Here is an 18,225-nt window from a genome sequence, read left to right as displayed (position 1 = left end):
CCTGCAAACTGGTCCCACACTATAGCTAACTGTGTTAAAATAATGCCTTTTTGGAATGAGATATTCGAATATTTGCAAAAGTATTGTTGGATTCTGATTACTTATAATGTTAAATTAATATTGTATGGTTACGATTCCGATCTTGGTTTGACAGAACAGAGGGTTAAACTATTATTTATTGCAATGGCAGTTGCAAGGTCATTAGTCCTGCAGAACTGGAAGTCAGTTCATGTCCCTCTCTTTAGTGCCTGGCTGCAAAAAATTAGGAATGTAAGAAAGACTGAAATGCGATATGCACAGTGAATAGGCGGGATTATGAAGTTTGATAGAATTTGGAGTCTTTACTTTGTGTAATGGTTGATTTCCGTATTGTGTAAATTATTTTCTTCATGTAATTCTGCATTTTTTCTTTCTGCTTGCCATTTATATTTTTTCTCTGTGTGCCAACTTATGGTATTATCAATTGTATTTCTGACACAAGATTTTCAATAAAAAAAATAAATAAAAAAAAAAAAAAAAAGTGATTGCCAACCTGACGTTGAGGACCGCGAGCAAGCAATTTTCCGTCCAGGCCTAAATAATATGGTGATATTGCAAGGAGAATTATTTTAGGATAGGTATTTCAAAACCGAAAACTGTTGGTTTTTCACTGAAAAATTAGAAATAGCTTCAGCATCAGGTGACACACATATTTCTCATTTGTGCAATTGCCTGTATTTGGGGATCTTGGTTGAAAACAAATATTTTGTTACAAACACTTAGCAATGCTACAGCAAACAATTCTTGCCAACAATTATAGCTGGTTTTAATATATTTCTGGTTGCCTTTTGAGGGGGATACAGGTGATACGCTGAAGGTCTTTCAAATAAATCACATTTCCTAGTAGCAGAAGTGGATTTGAAAGAAAGTGAATTTCAACTTGTAAGTGCTAAGGACCACTTTCAAACTCTTAAACACAGTGTGTCTACTAAATATCAGAAGGATCAACTTAGATCTAAAAGGTTAAATCTATGTTCTTATTCTGATTTTCTATCACTTATAAATTAGATATTTGGCTAGAAATGCTAACCATTATGTTATACTCTCTCAATAGTTATTTTAGCTTACATAACTAACACAGTGCTCAGTTAATATGTACTGCATTCTAGGCTCTGTCATGTGGAATGTCAATGGTTGCCTGGTTACACTGTCACTGGGTTCTAGGTTTTGAATTGGTCTGAGAGAGCAGTTTCGACCCAGCTGTTTACCATCAATTTTGCTGTCTCTGCTGTGTACCTGTTCTACAATAAACTCAACACAATATCCCGGCTGCCTGCTTAGAGTTTATTACTACACATTAACGTTAATAAACTACAATTTCAAGGATTGTAACTGGAGGGAGGGCAGTATTTAATCATATTCAGCAGTGAATAAAATATCGACTTACGGAATATACCATTTGTTCCTATTCACTCATTCCACAAACATACCTGGATAGATCCATAGGTTATCTATTTAAATAGTTTGTTTGTTTGCAGCTGTACCAAACACCATTGCTGTAGTTTGAGGGGGATCAGAAAGATTGATAGAGACAATAGAGACAAACAATGTAGATTTCCTGCAACGAGCCTGCAATCGATTGACCACTTAATATGCTTATGTCTAAATTTAGTTAAATTAATAAAAAATTGTTAGGACCAGTATTTTATACAATGGGTTGTCATTTGGGGAATCAGTAACGATATGTTTTCAAAATAATACAAAAGAGACTATAGACTATGTAATGAATGTTGATATAGAACAGTGAGTGAGAGGAACAGTCTGTATTAACTTGTTTTTTGTTTCTTTTCAGTCATAATTGTGCTGTTTCTTTTCAGTTTTATAATATTTTGTTCTATTTTGCTAGCTTATAATTTAATGATTTATCGTTTATCATATACAACAAAGACTTTATCAACCTCCATACTGCTCGACTAAGTCATCCTTCTTAAAAGGGGACCAGAATCTGGAAAGGAGAGGTTGCCATGCAGGTGCTGAAGTACCTCTGCTCATCCATCTGTTCATAGATGTCCACCTGATGCTGGTTTTTCGATTATGTCAGATTATAATTGAACTGGTAAAGCCATCTGGGCTGCGTAAAATGAGGTCCCATACAAGCCTGTAATGCTACATTGACAGACTGACTGAGGAGTTACTGCAGGAGAGAGGCAGCAACGAGTCCTTCTGAAGCAGTCTCCTGTTCAGAGGCAGGGGAATGTTCTTCAGCAAAATGATGTGCATAAGTGCTCTTTATGGGGTTTACCTTTCAGAATTCATAGGGAAAACATAGTAAGGCTGGGGATAAGTGGCAGCCAAAAACAGTACATTCACAACCAGCGTCTAGTTTTTTTTTTTTTGAAATCTTTTTATTAGGTTATTCAACAAAACAGAAAGTAAAAACCACTCTTTCAGTGTAAGGCTTAAGACAAAGCAGATTTGAATATATCTTGGCAATTCAGCACATGCAGCACAGAGATAGACATGCAAGCAAAGGACCAAACACACTAGTCTCCATCCCCAATCAATGTGCGAGATGGGGCAGCTAGTCATGGTCGCTGAGGTCAGATTCTGGTGCATCGGGTGGGGGCTCACAGATGTTCCCTCTATACACATTCCATCCACCCCACACCTGGGACCATTTCTTGGGGCACCCTCTGTGTACATATACCGCTTTTTCAGTCACCATTACAAGGTCCATGTCTCGGATCCAGTGCGCCAGGGTCGGTGCCTGTCCCGATCCCCATCGCTGGGCTATGTTACGTTTTGCGAGCATGAGCCCCAATGTCACCCAGAGCTGGGCCATTCTTACGTGGTCGGTCTGCTCCCAGACGTTAAGAAGGCAGAGCCGAGGTTCGGGCAGGGTGGGGATTTTGGTCACCTGGGAGAGAGTACGGAACACCCCCTTCCAGTAAAGCGCTATGATGGGGCAGTCCCATAGGGTGTGGAGGAAGGTTCCTTCGTGGCCGCAGTTCCTGAGGCATAGTGGGGAGTCCGTCCGATGTAGTTTGAATAGAAGTGTACGGGTATAGTATGTGCGGTGCAGAATTTTAAGCTGGACTAGCCTTAATTTGGACGATATGCCCACCTCCCTGGGGGATGACAGCGCGGCCTGCCAGTCAGTATCGTCAAAGTCTCCGAGTTCTGCCTCCCATTTCCCTTTAAGGACCAAAAAGGGGTCAGGGCGATTATTGATTATTTTCCGGTATGTTAGGGACGTCGCTTTTTGGATCAGATGTTCAGTGAGGAGCCGGTCCTCCAAGGGTGATGACTCAGGGAGCCGAGTCCCGGGTGGAATCGCCGTCCGGAGTGCATGGTGAATTTGCATATAGCGGAAATGTTCGGTGTTAGCCAAATCGTATTCTGCCTGGAGTTGGGAAAAGGTGATCACCTCTCCCCGTCGCCAAAGGTCCCCCACCCTAGAAATGCCAATAAGATCCCACTGATGGAATCCCTTGGTGGTACGCAGCAGCCCAAGCAATTTAGCTTCCCATAGTGGCGTTGCCTGGGTGATCCTACCCGCCCAACCCATCGCACGCTGTGCCGCAAACCATATCTGAAGGGTGTGTGCTGCAGGCCCTGCCTGGACACGACCTCTTCTAGGGTTATAGAGGGCTCCTAGCACCCCCCCCGGAGCAAGCAGTTGCCTATCCATACGGTAGGCGGGGTCGTCGCTTGGTACATGGAGCCACTGATTTATGATCATGAGGTGCGAGGCCCAGTAGTAGGTTTTAATATCTGGGAGGGCTATACCCCCGTCGTACCAGCCACTGGTGAGCTTATGGAGCGCAATCCGAGGTGCCCTGTCCTCCCAAAGGAGACGGGTGATCTCCGCATTCACAGCCGTGAAATAAGAGGGCGCCACCGGGAAGGGAGTATTCTGTAGCGCATAGAGGAATCTAGGGAGAGCGAGCATCTTAAAGAGCGAGGCCCTCCCAAGCAAGGTCAGGGGCAGGGTTCGCCAGTGCTTGACATCGGTGCGAAGCCGTTGGAGGGGCTTCATTAGGTTTTCGGCCACAAATTTATCCCGGTCTGTTGTGACATATATCCCTAGGTATTTGAATCCCTCCCGGGCCACGAGAATATTGCATCCCCTCGGGGGCCGAGGCGGGGAGCCCTGGAGCATATATAAAATGGATTTCTCCCAGTTGATTTCGTAGCCCGACCGTCGCCCGTATGACTCACAGATGTCGAGGAGACAGGCGATAGAGCGCGCAGGCGAGGCCAGATAGAGTAGTACATCGTCTGCATAAAGGGAGATCCGATCCTCCCAGTCTGGCCTCCATTTGAGGCCACGGATCACCGGATCCTGGCGCACCCATGCCGCCAAGGGCTCGAGAGCCATGGCAAAGAGGAGAGGGGAAAGGGGGCATCCCTGCCTTGTCCCCCGCCCCAGAGGGAAGGGGTCAGAGACACGGCCGTTTACCACCACTTGCGCAAGCGGCTGGGTGTACAGAAGCCGGATCCACGCGCAGATCTTGGGGCCAAGCCCTATGTGGCGGAGAACGGCGAACAGGAAAGGCCACTCCACCCTGTCAAACGCCATCCGAGCATCTAACGAGAGTATGGCCGCATCCTCCTCTATTGTGGAGCGGCAAGCAAGAATGCTATGCAGACGCCGTAGGTTTAGAGCGGTGTTCCGGTGCGGCATGAAGCCTGACTGGTCAGGGTGGATTAGGGTGGAGAGGTAGGGCTGCAGTCGTGTTGCCAGCAACTTTGCCAGGATCTTTGCCTCGGCGTTGAGCAGCGAAATCGGGCGATAAGAGGAGCACTCGTGCGCCGGTTTGTTGGGTTTCGGGATCGCGACTATTGTAGCCATCCTCTGATCCAGGGGGAGGGTCCCCCTAGATAGACAGTCCCTAAACATGGCCCGCAGGTGCGGGACTACTAGGGAGGAGTTGTGCTTATAGAACTCGATCGGGAGCCCGTTGGGCCCCAGCGCCTTCCCTGTGCGAAGGGACAGGATTGCCAGTGTTATCTCGTCGTCTGTCAGGTCCGCCTCGAGGGCCTCTGTTTCGGAGGAAGTCAATCGCGGCATCGCGATGTCCCGAAGGAATAGCTCATTTTCTGCCACGGTAGAGGAGGCTTCAGGCGTATAAACGGATTGGTAGTGGGCCGCGAACGCCTCCGCTATGCGCTGAGGGTCCGAAGTAAATTCCCCCTCGTCGAGCCGGATCCGAGCCACCCATCGCGACGCTCGGTCCCCCTTCTCAAGCCATGCAAGCAGTTTTCCCGCCTTGTCCCCAAGTTCATAGACTGTGTGTTGGGTTGCTACCCGCCGAGCACGCGCTGCCTCCCATAGATGGGACCTATATTCCTGCTGCGCCATGCGGAGTGTATGCGCCGAATCCTCATCCCCATGTAGTGTATGGGACGTTTCTGCCTCGGTTACCGAACGCTCCAGCTCTAGCACCGCCTGCCGCTGGGTGTTCTTGTGCTCGGAGATGACGGAGATGGCCTGCCCACGGAGGACAGTTTTGAAGGCTTCCCAGAGGGTTGCTGAGCTTCTGACGGAGTCCGCATTTTCGGCGAAATAGTGCTTGGTCACGGTTTTGAGGGCCTTATTGATTTTAGGGATTTTGAGGTACCCGGGATGGACCGGAAACATAGTGCGTTTACACGGGTCGTTGGTCGCAAACGTTACAACCACAGGCGAGTGATCCGAGATACCCCTGGGGAGGTGCGACACCTCGGTCACCCCAGTGAACCCGGCAGGCGAAGTGAAGATGTAGTCTATGCGTGAAAGGGTGCGGTGTGCGCCAGAAAGAAAGGTGTATTGTCGCTCATTGGGCCTATATTCTCTCCAGGTGTCCACCAGGCCTAGCGCGGCAGTGAATTCGGTAAGAATGGAGGTGTCCCCCCCGTGTGCCCTGTGTGACGGCCTGTCAAGTGTATGATCCATGGTTGCATTGAAGTCCCCACCTATGATAAGTTCCCCATGCGGGAGCGCCAACAGGAATTCACCCAGTGCCCTGAAGGAGACCTGGTGCAGTGTAGGGGGGATGTAGACGGTCACTAGGTTGTACACCTTCCCCTCCCATTGGCAGGTGAGTGCTGCAAAGCGGCCATAATCGTCCCTACGGGAGTCTAGAAGGATTAGGGGGAAACGTTTGTTAATCAGTATGCCTACCCCTCTGGAACCTGTCGTGAACTCTGAGTGTGTCGCCATCTTGAATCCCAGCCTATCCAGGGCCTTGGTGGCAGAACCCACCAGGTGCGTTTCTTGTAAGAGTGCCACCGCGGGCCCCCTACGCTTGAGGTATTGAATCACCAGCCCACGTTTAATCTTGTCCCCTTAACCATTGACGTTCCAGGAGAGGATCGCAAAGGAGGGACGTCGCTGCTGCGTAGGGACGCCGGGCATTGTGTCAGTGGTTACGTGGGGAGAGCTATGTGATGCCATCTTCAGGGAGGGATATAGAGATTGTCCACTGCAGTATTCCACCCCTGTGCCCCTGTGCTCGCCTAGTCAACCTGAAGTGCCCGTGAGTGGTAGGTGAACCTGAACTAAAACACAAAACAACATAACAGCAAATTCCCCTTCCCTCCTCCCCCCTCCCTGCCTCCCTGCCATGCGGATTTAAAACTACCCGCCACCCCAACTCAGCAGAGTGCTTAGTTCCCATAAACTGGTTACGTGCGTGTGGGGGGAAAACCGCTCACTGTTCAGCTGCCGATCCCCACACCGGATGCTTGTCCCTTCAAGCAGTCAAGTGTCCGATACTAGCCGGGGGCCCCGCGTTCGTAGCCTCCTGCAAAGTTAAGGCCCCACTGGGCCGTCTGGAGCATCTAGGCCGCAGATCGCCGGGTGACAGCGAGTCCGATCGTCTCAATACCTTTATGTTTCACGGCGTTCCATCTCCTGCCCCCGACTCCTCGACACCCAAGTCCCGGGGAGAGGCTAAGAGGCCGCCAGGGGCATGCTCCCCCCTGCCCCTTGATTTAGCAGGACGCCATCCTTCCAGCCACTCCGAGGCCTCCGCAGGCGATGTAAAGAACCAAGTGCGCCCCTCCGCCTCCACTTGGAGCTTTGCAGGGAATAACATCGAGTATTTAAGCTCTCGAGAGCGGAGGTCCGCCTTGACCGCCATAAAGTCTCTCCGCTGTCGCACCACCGTGGCTGTATAGTCCGGATATAGGGTGACCGTACTGTTCCCCACCCGCAGTGGGGGGGCCGTACGCGCCGCCTGGAGAATTGCATCGCGGTCACGGAAGTTGAAAATGCGGGCCAGAATAGGGCGCGGGGGGGCCCCCGGCCGAGGCCTCCCGCCCGGTACCCGGTGGGCCCGTTCCACCGAGAAGAACTTGGAGAGCCCACGAGGCTGGAGCTGGTCGGTAATCAGTTTTTCCACGAAGAGGTCTAATGCCGGGCCGCGTTCACTCTCCGGCACACCAACGACCCGCACGTTGTTGCGTCGGGACCGTCCTTCCTGGTCCTCCAGTTTGGCCAGCAATTGCTTTTGCGTCAGTTCCAGGGTTTGTATGCGCTTGTGGTGGTCTGCCGAGTCCTGCGTGAGGGTCTCCGCGGCGGCCTCGACCTCTTTAAGTCTTGAGTTGATTTTGGCGACATCTGCTCGGAGTAGCGCCACATCCGTGGAGATCGTACCGATGGAAGCCTGCATCTGCGTCAATGTGGCCATGACGTCCGCCAAGGTAAACTCCACAGGTTTGTCGGAGGGGGGGACTGCTTCCGATCTGGAAGGAATGCAAATTTGTCCAGTTTGGCCTGCGCCCCACCACGGTGGCCTTTCCCTCCCATGTCGCCAGGCAGGCACCGAGGATGTGCCCGGTCGTGTCCCGCGTGTAGGGTGGTCACAGCCAGATCCGACGCCAGGAAGCACCAGAGCCGGGAAGCAGCACCGGGCCCCCAGGGCAACAGGGCCGTGGAGTCGTTCCTCAATAGGTCACCGGATGGTCAATGTACCAGTGCGGCGCGACAGCCGCCGCTCGCGGCGTCCAAGGGCTCGCAGTCCCAGGGGAAACACTGGTCAGGCCGGATCCCAGCGCGAGCGCCCCCCCAACCTGGCAGCATAGGAGTCAGGGGGAGGCAGCACCAGGCTTCAGGGCGACGTCTAGTAGGTCAGAGTCTCAGGCCTTAGCAGGTGGTGCGAAGGGAGCGTCGCCCGGGGGCCCAGCACGACCCGGTCAGGCGCGTCCTCTCTCCTCAGTAGGCCGCAGGGGCCGCGGCGAATCCACCCAGGCAGAGCCGGAGCCGTTCAGGGGGCTCCGCCGTCGCAGCGCACACTGACCTCCGAAGTGTAGGCGCAGCCACCGCCTCTCGCTGCCCCTTCAGGATATCAAGTCTGGCCGGGGCGCAGGCGGTTGGACGCGGAGGCCCACTCCTCCTCACCGCTGTCGGACGGCAGGCACCGAGGATGTGCCCGGTCGTGTCCCGCGTGTAGGGTGGTCACAGCCAGATCCGACGCCAGGAAGCACCAGAGCCGGGAAGCAGCACCGGGCCCCCAGGGCAACAGGGCCGTGGAGTCGTTCCTCAATAGGTCACCGGATGGTCAATGTACCAGTGCGGCGCGACAGCCGCCGCTCGCGGCGTCCAAGGGCTCGCAGTCCCAGGGGAAACACTGGTCAGGCCGGATCCCAGCGCGAGCGCCCCCCCAACCTGGCAGCATAGGAGTCAGGGGGAGGCAGCACCAGGCTTCAGGGCGACGTCTAGTAGGTCAGAGTCTCAGGCCTTAGCAGGTGGTGCGAAGGGAGCGTCGCCCGGGGGCCCAGCACGACCCGGTCAGGCGCGTCCTCTCTCCTCAGTAGGCCGCAGGGGCCGCGGCGAATCCACCCAGGCAGAGCCGGAGCCGTTCAGGGGGCTCCGCCGTCGCAGCGCACACTGACCTCCGAAGTGTAGGCGCAGCCACCGCCTCTCGCTGCCCCTTCAGGATATCAAGTCTGGCCGGGGCGCAGGCGGTTGGACGCGGAGGCCCACTCCTCCTCACCGCTGTCGGACGGGTCCGGTCCCTGGTCTGCCCCAACGGGACGTCTCGATCTCCACCGGACCCGAAGCGCTCCGCCAGCGCTCCGATGCTAGGCAGCCGAGGGCCGGGCGAGTCTCGGCTCGTCCGCTCCAGTGACCGGCACGTCTTGGTGGAGCCCAGCCGCACGCAGGGCGACGCAGCCAAGCCCCCCGTCCAGCACACCTCGGGGATGTGGGGCCCTCCGCTCGCCTCTCTGCTCCGCTGCTCAGGAACGGGGGGGTTTTCGGGGGCCCCAGGCTTCAGATCCCGGGCGCCGAGGCTTCCGGACCCAGAATTGGCCGTCCAGATGCAGGTATGTGTTGAAGGGTGACAGGATAAATGACGGATTAAGTACCGGTGCGGAGGAGCTCCGGGCTCAGGCGGCCATGTTCCTCAAGAGCCAAGCTCCGCCCCCCGCCAGCGTCTAGTTTTTAAGGTATAAAAGAATACTGACCACTTACTCTTGCAGGGCCACCTTCATAATGATAACATTAAAAGCTGGCGACTACGACAACAGAGGGACAACCGGTCTGTGGTTAAATTAAATCCCCCTTCCATCATTTGGAGTGATTTGCCTCCTCAGGCACAATGCTCCGAAGCAGTGCACATATAACCCCTCCTATCACCCACTGGCCAGCTCTAATACAGCACCTGCAAATAAGGAGCCATAGTAGGCACATGTTAGACATGGCATCCTTGGTGTGGTTTTCTCTGACATTTTGCCTCTACCTCCTGTATTTTTTGACTTTGTGATGGAGGTTGTTTTTGCTGCTTTAGGTACTCTGGGCACTTTGCCACTGCTGACCAGTGCCAAAGTGCAAGTGTTTCCTGTTAAATTGTGAATATGATTGGTTATCCATTGTTGGCACATTTGATTTACTGGTAAGTCCCTAGTAAAGTGCCCTGTGTGTGCCCAGGCCTGTAAATCATATGCTACTAGTGGGCCTGCAGCACTGATTGTTCCACCCACACCAGTAGCCTTTCAAATGTGTCTGTAAACACAGGTTTTAACTGCCATGTCACCCTGGCAAGTGCACCCACTTTCCAGGCCCTAACCTCACCTTTTCCTACATATAAGCCACCCCTAAGGTAGGCCCAAGATACCCCCATGTGTATGTAGGGTGCAGTGTATGTTAAATGGAGGAAATGTAGTGGTGTGTTTTACATGTCCTGATAGTGAAATACTGTGTATTTAATTTTTCACTATTGCAAAGACTAGCTCTCCCATAGGCAATCATTGGAGCCGCCTTATAACATTTTACAGGTATTTCTTTCAATTGGCAACAGCTAGAAATTTGGAGTCTAGGCTCTCTGAACTCAGAATTTAACAACAACACCATGTTTATAACCTACATTTTCAGACCGCAGTCTTTAAAACGCAGTGGAAAAAGGCTTCCATTTTACCACTTTTGAAAAAGTTCAGTTTGGATATTGTGGACCTGGGCAGCTACCAGCCAATTTAATGTCTTCCTTTGCTGCCTAAAACCATTGAAAAAAGTCCCCAACCAAGAACTTACCGCCTTCTTTTTGTTTAAATCTGTTTTTATTGGTTTTATTTTTTCACTTTACAGTATTACAAATTAACTGGTGTATGACACAACATTAGGACATCAAATATGTTGCCATTTGTTTGACATACTCCCACTTTTCATGCAACCACATAATCCCCTCAGCACTTTTCAAACATTTTATACATTTAGCTGTATCAGTGTTGAGTTTCAAACAGGGGGCAGTGTATGGAATATTGACTGGTGGAGTGCACCGCTGGTTGAAAGTGAAGAGCAGCCTTTTGTGGATAGATTGACAAGGGCAGCCCATTCGCAGTAATAGCACCTTATCATTCCTTTTTTTTTTATATTTTTTTATTTCAGCTTGGAAACAAAAACATATCACATAGCTTTTTTGATTGACATTGACATCTGTTACATCTATTACAGCCATCATTTCCTATATGTCATCTAGACATACCTAACCCCACACCGAAAATAAAGCGAACCCATGGATCTCACTACCCCACGAAAAAAACATACAATTACTACAAATAATACAAATAATAACAATAGTAGACATAAGAAATGGCTTACCACAGCCCAATTGTTATAGCATTTAGCTTTCCAACCATTGTGTAAATGGGGCCCATATTTGTGTGCCCCTTTCCCGTCTTCTCCTTCCCCACCTCATAAACACAGCTAACTCCAAATTGTGGAGGGCTAAGATCCTTGCTCTCCAGTTCACGAAGGTTGGGGCGGCAGAGCTTATCCATTCCGATGTGATACATAATCTTATTTGCGACATTGCAATGAATATTAGAGCAGTAATATGTCTCGCTCTATCCATTGATATATCGGTCTCACACCCCAATATCACTAATTCTGCTGACAAAACCAAGGGAATTTTAAGGCTTATATTAATGAATGTTTGTACATCTTGGAGAAACTGGGCCAGTTTGGGGCAAGTGAAGAACATGTGGACGTCATTAGCTGCTATTATGCCACATCTAGGGCAGATGTGTCCTCCCCTGCCTCCCCATTTACATATTTTGGCTGGGGTATAATAAAGATCGTACAGGGCCATATAGCTTTGTGAGCGTAGGCTCCCCGAAATTAAAACCTTGCTAGAAAGTTCTAAAGCTTGGACAATATCAATATCAGGCTTACAGAGCTTGGCTTCCCATTTAGTTTTATATATCAATATATCGTCAGGTAGAGCTGAGAGTAAATTTCTATAAATTGGCCCAATTCGTGAATTTTTCAAGTTGGGGTGTTGTGCAGAAGTTTACCAAGATAGCTTCGAACCTGTAGATATTTAAAGAATTCGTGAGTATCTAATGTAAACTTGTCTTTTAAAAAAGAAAAGGTAGCCATACTCCCCTCATAAGCCAGATCCCCTACTGTCTTGATACCTTGTGCCCGCCACCGTATTGTAACATTGTTTTGGAAAATACAAGGAAGCAATCTGGCTGCTGACAAGGGGGTATAGAAGTTAATACTAGAAATTGACCATCTGCGCCGAACCTTCCTCCATACTGAGTACATAGAGATAATAACTTTGAATTTGTTTTTTTTGTAGTAACTAGGTTCAAGTACTGACATTAATATCCCCTTGGCAGCCTGTCCTAGACCTATCTCAAAGATAGATGGTGCACGGCATGATGGGAGATTTGCTCTGTCCCCAAACAGCGGAACAGCAAAGTGTTGAATCAGCGCTGTCCAACTATATAGCAGCAGGTTGGGAACCGACCACCCGCCCCTTTCCAATGGTAACTGCATCCATTTTGCTGCCCTGCGCGGCTGACGATAGCCCCATAAAAACCTACTGCAGCATCTCTCTGCGCGGACAAGGCTTGACTGGGCAAATTCCAATGGGATAGTCCTAAATACATATAGAAATTTTGGGAGTATCAGCATCTTTAAGACATTACGTCTTCAAAACAAAGATAAATGTAAGTTATCTAATCTGCGTAATGTTAAACTGGCTTTGTCTATAATGGGCAAACTGTTCATATCAGGCAATCTATCAATCGCAGCTGTTATTTCTATCCCTAAGTACCGTGCACTCTGAACCACCGGCGCATTAGAAGGGCCCATCGCAGCTGTTTGGACCACCTGGGTTTTCTGAGCATTAAGTTTATAGCCCGATTACTGGCCATAGTTTTTAGCTACCTCTTTAATTGCTAAGAATGAAGCGGAGACATCTCTAGTTCACACTATAATATCATCCGCATATGCTAGGACTTTGAATTTGAATGTATTAATCCTAACAGGGACTACATTCGGGCAAAGTTCAAGTTTACTCAAAAATGGATCTATATTCAGGGCAAACAGCAGGGGCGAGCAAGGGCACCCTTGTCTAGTACCCCTGCTGATTGCAAAAGAACTTGAAACCTTTCCAGATATAGATAGGGTTGCCCGAGGTGTTATATATAGTGACTGCAAGGCATGAATATAGTTGGCACAAACCCCCTTCCAATGCAGGACCCGCCAGAGAAACCGCCAGGCAACCCTGTCAAACGCCTTTTCGGCGTCCAGCAGGATTGCACCAAGGGGGGATCCCGTGGCCTGGGCCCAGTCTAATAGTGCTATAACACAACAGACATGGTCCGCCGTGTCCCTACCTGGAATGAATCCATGTTGACGGATGGAAACTAATGGTGATATCACTAACGCTAACCTTGTTGCCAAGATTTTTGCAAACATTTTATTGTCAGTGTTAATTAGTGATATCGGACACAATGATGCAGGATCAAGCTCTGGCTTATCCTTCTTCTTAAAAAGAATGATGGTTGTATACCGCCAGGAATCTGGAATCTGACCTAGTTGTGCCTCTCTAAGTATCTTCAAAAAATCCTCACGGATCTCGGACCGGAATACTTTATAAAATTCCAAAGGAATTCCGTCTGGGCCTGCAGCCTTGCCATTAGCCAATGAATTCAGTGCAGTTTCCACCTCATCCCATTCTATGGGTGCCACCAAAATCCTATTCTGTTGGTCTGTTACTCTGAGAGTGTTAAGTTCTGTTAAAAAGGTACTGATATCATAGTCTGCATTTGAGTCCTCAATTTCTTCCGTATAAAGGGATGTGTAGAACTCAGAAAAAACAGATAGGACAGATTCTGGAGTATCTTGAATATTGCCATGAGTGTCCTGAATCTTGGTAAATGCGGTTAGCCATAGCTCGTTGCTGGAGTCGTTTAGCCAGCACCTTGCCCGATTGTTCACCAAACTCGAACATCGTCGAGCGGTACTGAAGATATTTAGCTGCGAGGTCCTGTCCAAAGAACTCGAGCAAAGAAGCTCTGATGTTGGCTACCTGGGTTTGACTATAAGATAAGTCCCGACCTTCCCTGATTGCGTCAATAAGATGGGTTTCTGAGGAGCGTAAAGCTTCAATCCTGGTCTTAATCTGCTCTTGAATTTGCTTGCGATGAAAAAATTAAAAGCTCTTAGTTTCACCCCGAATTGCTGCTTTCAATGTATCCCAAACAATTTTACTAGAGGCTGATTCTCTGTTAATGTTTAAAAATTCAGACACCCACGGCCTCATATGATCTAAATACATCTGTTCTGTTATAATCTTTCTCTCAAAAGTCCATGATTTAATAGGTTTAACAATACCATTCAGAGTAAGAGTGGTAACCACCGGATTGTGGTCTGAAATAATGCGGGGAAAAATTGAAATTGAAGTAAGGTCTGCAAGCTGATCAGACGGAAAAATATAGTCCAACCGCACCATTTTTCTATGCGGAACAGAAAAGAATGTATAGCCATCTAAATATTTGAAATGGTGGTACCAAAGGTCGGTCATTGAATGTTCCTGGACTAATGCTTGTAGTGCCCTAAATACTCTCGGTTTCTTGCCCAAGTACCTTCCTTGTCCATCCATGAGATTAAAGTCAGCCGCAAGATTTATATTGAAGTCACCGCAGAGACAGATAGGTTGAGGCCACTGCGCTAACTCAACATTTAAATAATGTAGAACTTCAGGGTCATCGAGATTAGAGCTATATACTGAACAAATGGTAAATAATGTGCCACTAATCAAAAGCTCGGCAATGACCCATCGCCCCCCATTGTCTTGTGTGGTTCTAACACAGGATCCTACCCCTTGCCTTAATAAAATTGCCACCCCTCTTATCATCGAGGATTGTCGAGAGCACCCAATCAGGTCAAATCCAGGGATTTTTAAACAATCTCCATTATTCCAGGGCACGTGGGTTTCCTGTAAGCATATAACCTCTAAATGTAAATTACGGACAATGGTTGAGAATAACGCTCTTTTCTTGCCATTATTAAGACCACAGACATTCCATGATGCTATACGTATCTTAGCCGACGCCATTACGACATGTGAATATATGAACCAGAATCGTGACTGTCATAGTGAAAACATTAACATAATAAAAAACCAAAACATTTTTCCAAGCTTTTTTTTTTTAAACTGTGCCCCTACCCCTCCCCCTTGCCCACCCCCACCGCCCCCCCCAACCCTTCCCCCTGCACCCCCTGCTCCCCTGGCAACCACCACCCCACAACCACCTCAAACCCCCACCCCCATCCTAGGCAATAGGACCAAGGTCCGTGTGATGGAGAAGCCGGTATGAGCCCAGACACCCCCCCCCCTCCCGACGCTGCCGCTATCTAAACATTGTAATGGAGGCGTTGCCTTGGAGGTGACAGACGAGAGCAAAACGTTGCATAAATATACTAAGAATATTACACCCCACAAAAATGCATTGCCTCCACTCAAAAGCGTCATACACCTACAGGTAGGTCACAACTAAAAAACTTAAGGTCTGATTATATTTGCTTTCTAAATTGAGTCCAAAAAAGTTCTGGCCAAGATTTCAGATTCGAAATATTTTGTCTGAGCTTGGTAGATAACTTTGAGTTTAGCAGGAGAAAGCAAAAAGACCTGTGCTCCTTTCATCTGAAAGGGGGCAATAAGCTGACGGAGCTGCCACCTCCGTTCAACTGTGGCTGGACAAAAGTCAGGCCTTACAAAGAACTGACAACCCTTCGCTGACCTTTGTCTATCAGGCCTAGCTAGGTCGTAAATCCTCTCTCTAGCTAAGAAATTATGCAAGCATATTAAAATAGCACGAGGTCTGTCTGCTGTTTGGCCTGAGCGTTTCTTCGGCTTGAAAGGGAAGCGATGAGCACGCTGAATTTCTAGCTGCCAATCCCATTTCTTGACCTCTGGGAACGCCTCGGTGAATAGGTCAATCACGAACTGTCGAGTGTCCAAGCCTTCTTTACCCTCGGGGACCCGCAAAATTCTTAAGTTGTTTCTTCGGGCGCGATTTTCTATGTCGACCAATTTCCATTGGATATCGTCCCGTTGGGATTGAATTGCATCTATGGTGGATTTTTGAGCCACTAAGTCATCTTCCATTGACGAAATCCGTGTCTCAGCCTCGGTGACCCTAGATGCAATATCTGCACATGATTTAATCACTCTTCGTAGCGAATTTTGGACCCTGCGGCATGCCCCTTGCGCCCGTGCGCTCTCTTCTCTGGTCTCCTCCCGGTGTGCCATAATTGTTTGGTAGATTATTGCCAAAGTCATCTCACCAGGAGGAAGATATGAGTTAGGGACTGAATCGTGAGTAGTGGGATCTTGAACATTAGCTTGCTCAGCAGACTGTCCTGAAAATGAATAATCCCATGCCAGAGAGCCTGTATTACTGCCTGAATCTTGTGGTGCCTTACGTACTGTAGGGGGATCCCTTATAGTGTCAGCCAGATTCAGAACTTCATTAAGGCGCCAGTCCCCCGATACACTATCCTCATCGTCCGTCCAATCTTTGTCCAATCCCTCATCGGCAACTGAGGATCCTGTATGGTCGGATAGTGAATAGAAATTGTCGCCGTCAGTATCAGCATCTATATTTGAGAGGGTAGGAGGTATAGAGACCTGCGATGAATCTATGGAGAGAGGATGCGTCACCGCTGGCTGCATACTAGGAGGTAGGTCTGTAGAGACTACGTTTCCCAGCATGCTGCTGGTCTGCGAGTCCAGTCCAGGCACGGTTTGAGCATATGAGAAAGTCTCCTTTACATTCTCTAAATCATTCCCTCCTTTTGGTTGCATCAGTAAACTTGTGGGACCCCTCTCATTACTACCCCCATTGGCATTCGCAGGTACAGCTATTACAAGAGTCACAGCGGGGGCAGATTGATCCTTACCAGTTTTGTTAACTGCAGCGACGGCTGAGGAAAAACTCCCCACCGCAGGGCTCTGTGGAGTTTTATTAGAAGCGGCTTTACGAGATTTAAACATTGCAGGGACCGGAGGTAATTCTGATTTTGAAGACTTGACCGCCGCGCACTCCAACTGACTGCCTTTTGAGATCACAGCCAATGGCGGGGAAGGTTGCTTTCCTACGGGGGCTGCAGATGAGTGTGGAGCTACCGCGCCGGTAATATCTGATGCAATAAGTTGTTATAGTTGTATCGAAGCCACCGAATCATGTCAATCTCCCGCTGCTGTGCAGAGATTTGTGAACCACGCTGTATTGATAGTGAGTTTTAGCGGGTCATCTAGCGGGTCATCTAGGAGAGGGTGCTAATACCGGCTTACTCGGCCAGGGTGCTGGCCGCCATCTTGCCTCGTTCTCACACCGCAACTTATCATTCCTAGTTAACCCTTTGCATATCTGGAGGCGGGATGAAAAACTAATGGGGCAAATTAAAAGTAACAGGAATAACTTAGCCCAACTGTAACTGCACCAGCCCACCAAGTCTGTGGATGTAAAGGTGTCATGCATACTGGAAGCCACTTACATCCTTAGCCTTGTGGAATGCGTGTGGTCCGCACTTGGTTCTGGATGTAGCCCAGCTCAAATAAGTCATGTGGGGGGAGGTTCGACCAGGTCTCCTCATCCCTCTCTGCTTCCAGCAGTTATTCTCCCAAGGGACCCAACTCTACTGGGAACCCACACAGGAAGACATTCATTACAGTGTCTCAGTTATCTGCAATGGGGATTTTGAGGAGACAGAGAGTTTCATGTCTATGTAGGGTAAAACGTTCAGCCTTAGCCCACACCAACAGTGAATGTCTCCAGACTAGTAGAGGAGGAGGTTCAGGAGACGTCCCCCTCCTTGTGATTAAGCGTTTAGACACCAGTAAACCCAAGTCCAAGAAACGTGAAGTCACCCTCTGCCACTTACTCCTAGGGAATAGGGTTAATATGCATTCCTTCTAGATGTGAGTCATAGTGCGCCCAGTACAAGAGTTTAGGGTGATTGTGACTGACCCTGCCATTGCCATGTGCTGATGCTGTGAGGCAGTGAACCATCTAGTGAGGTGCCTACACATTCCCATTACATGCAGGTCTTGGGCAGTGTGATGAACTTGACGCTCACCTGTCATATCTCCCCATCGGCATCCCAAAGCTGCAAGTAATGAAGCGTGCAATAAAAATAGACCCGGGTGTAGGCGGTCTTCCTCCAGCAGTGTGTGGTAAAGTAGCAGGACGCAGTCACAACATAGGTCACCCAGTGTTTGGAGGCCAGCCTCCCACCACATAGACAGTTCAGTGGATGTTGTAATAGTTGGGCCTCGGGGTGTACCTAATATGGGCCAATACCAGCACATATGGGGTTGTCATGTGTGTAAGATATAAATGTCTGCGGTAGCAACGGTGGCCACGTTTATTTTCACACCAGAGAGGGCAGCAAAATCAGTGAGCAAACAAGCTAGTGTGAAGGGGTCCAACCTCAGGTCTCAAAAATAAAGAAGGAGATAT

The sequence above is a fragment of the Triturus cristatus genome, chromosome 9, assembly GCF_964204655.1.
Source record: "Triturus cristatus chromosome 9, aTriCri1.1, whole genome shotgun sequence".
NCBI lineage: Eukaryota > Metazoa > Chordata > Amphibia > Caudata > Salamandridae > Triturus > Triturus cristatus.
Note: the sequence above shows the minus strand (reverse complement) of the source record.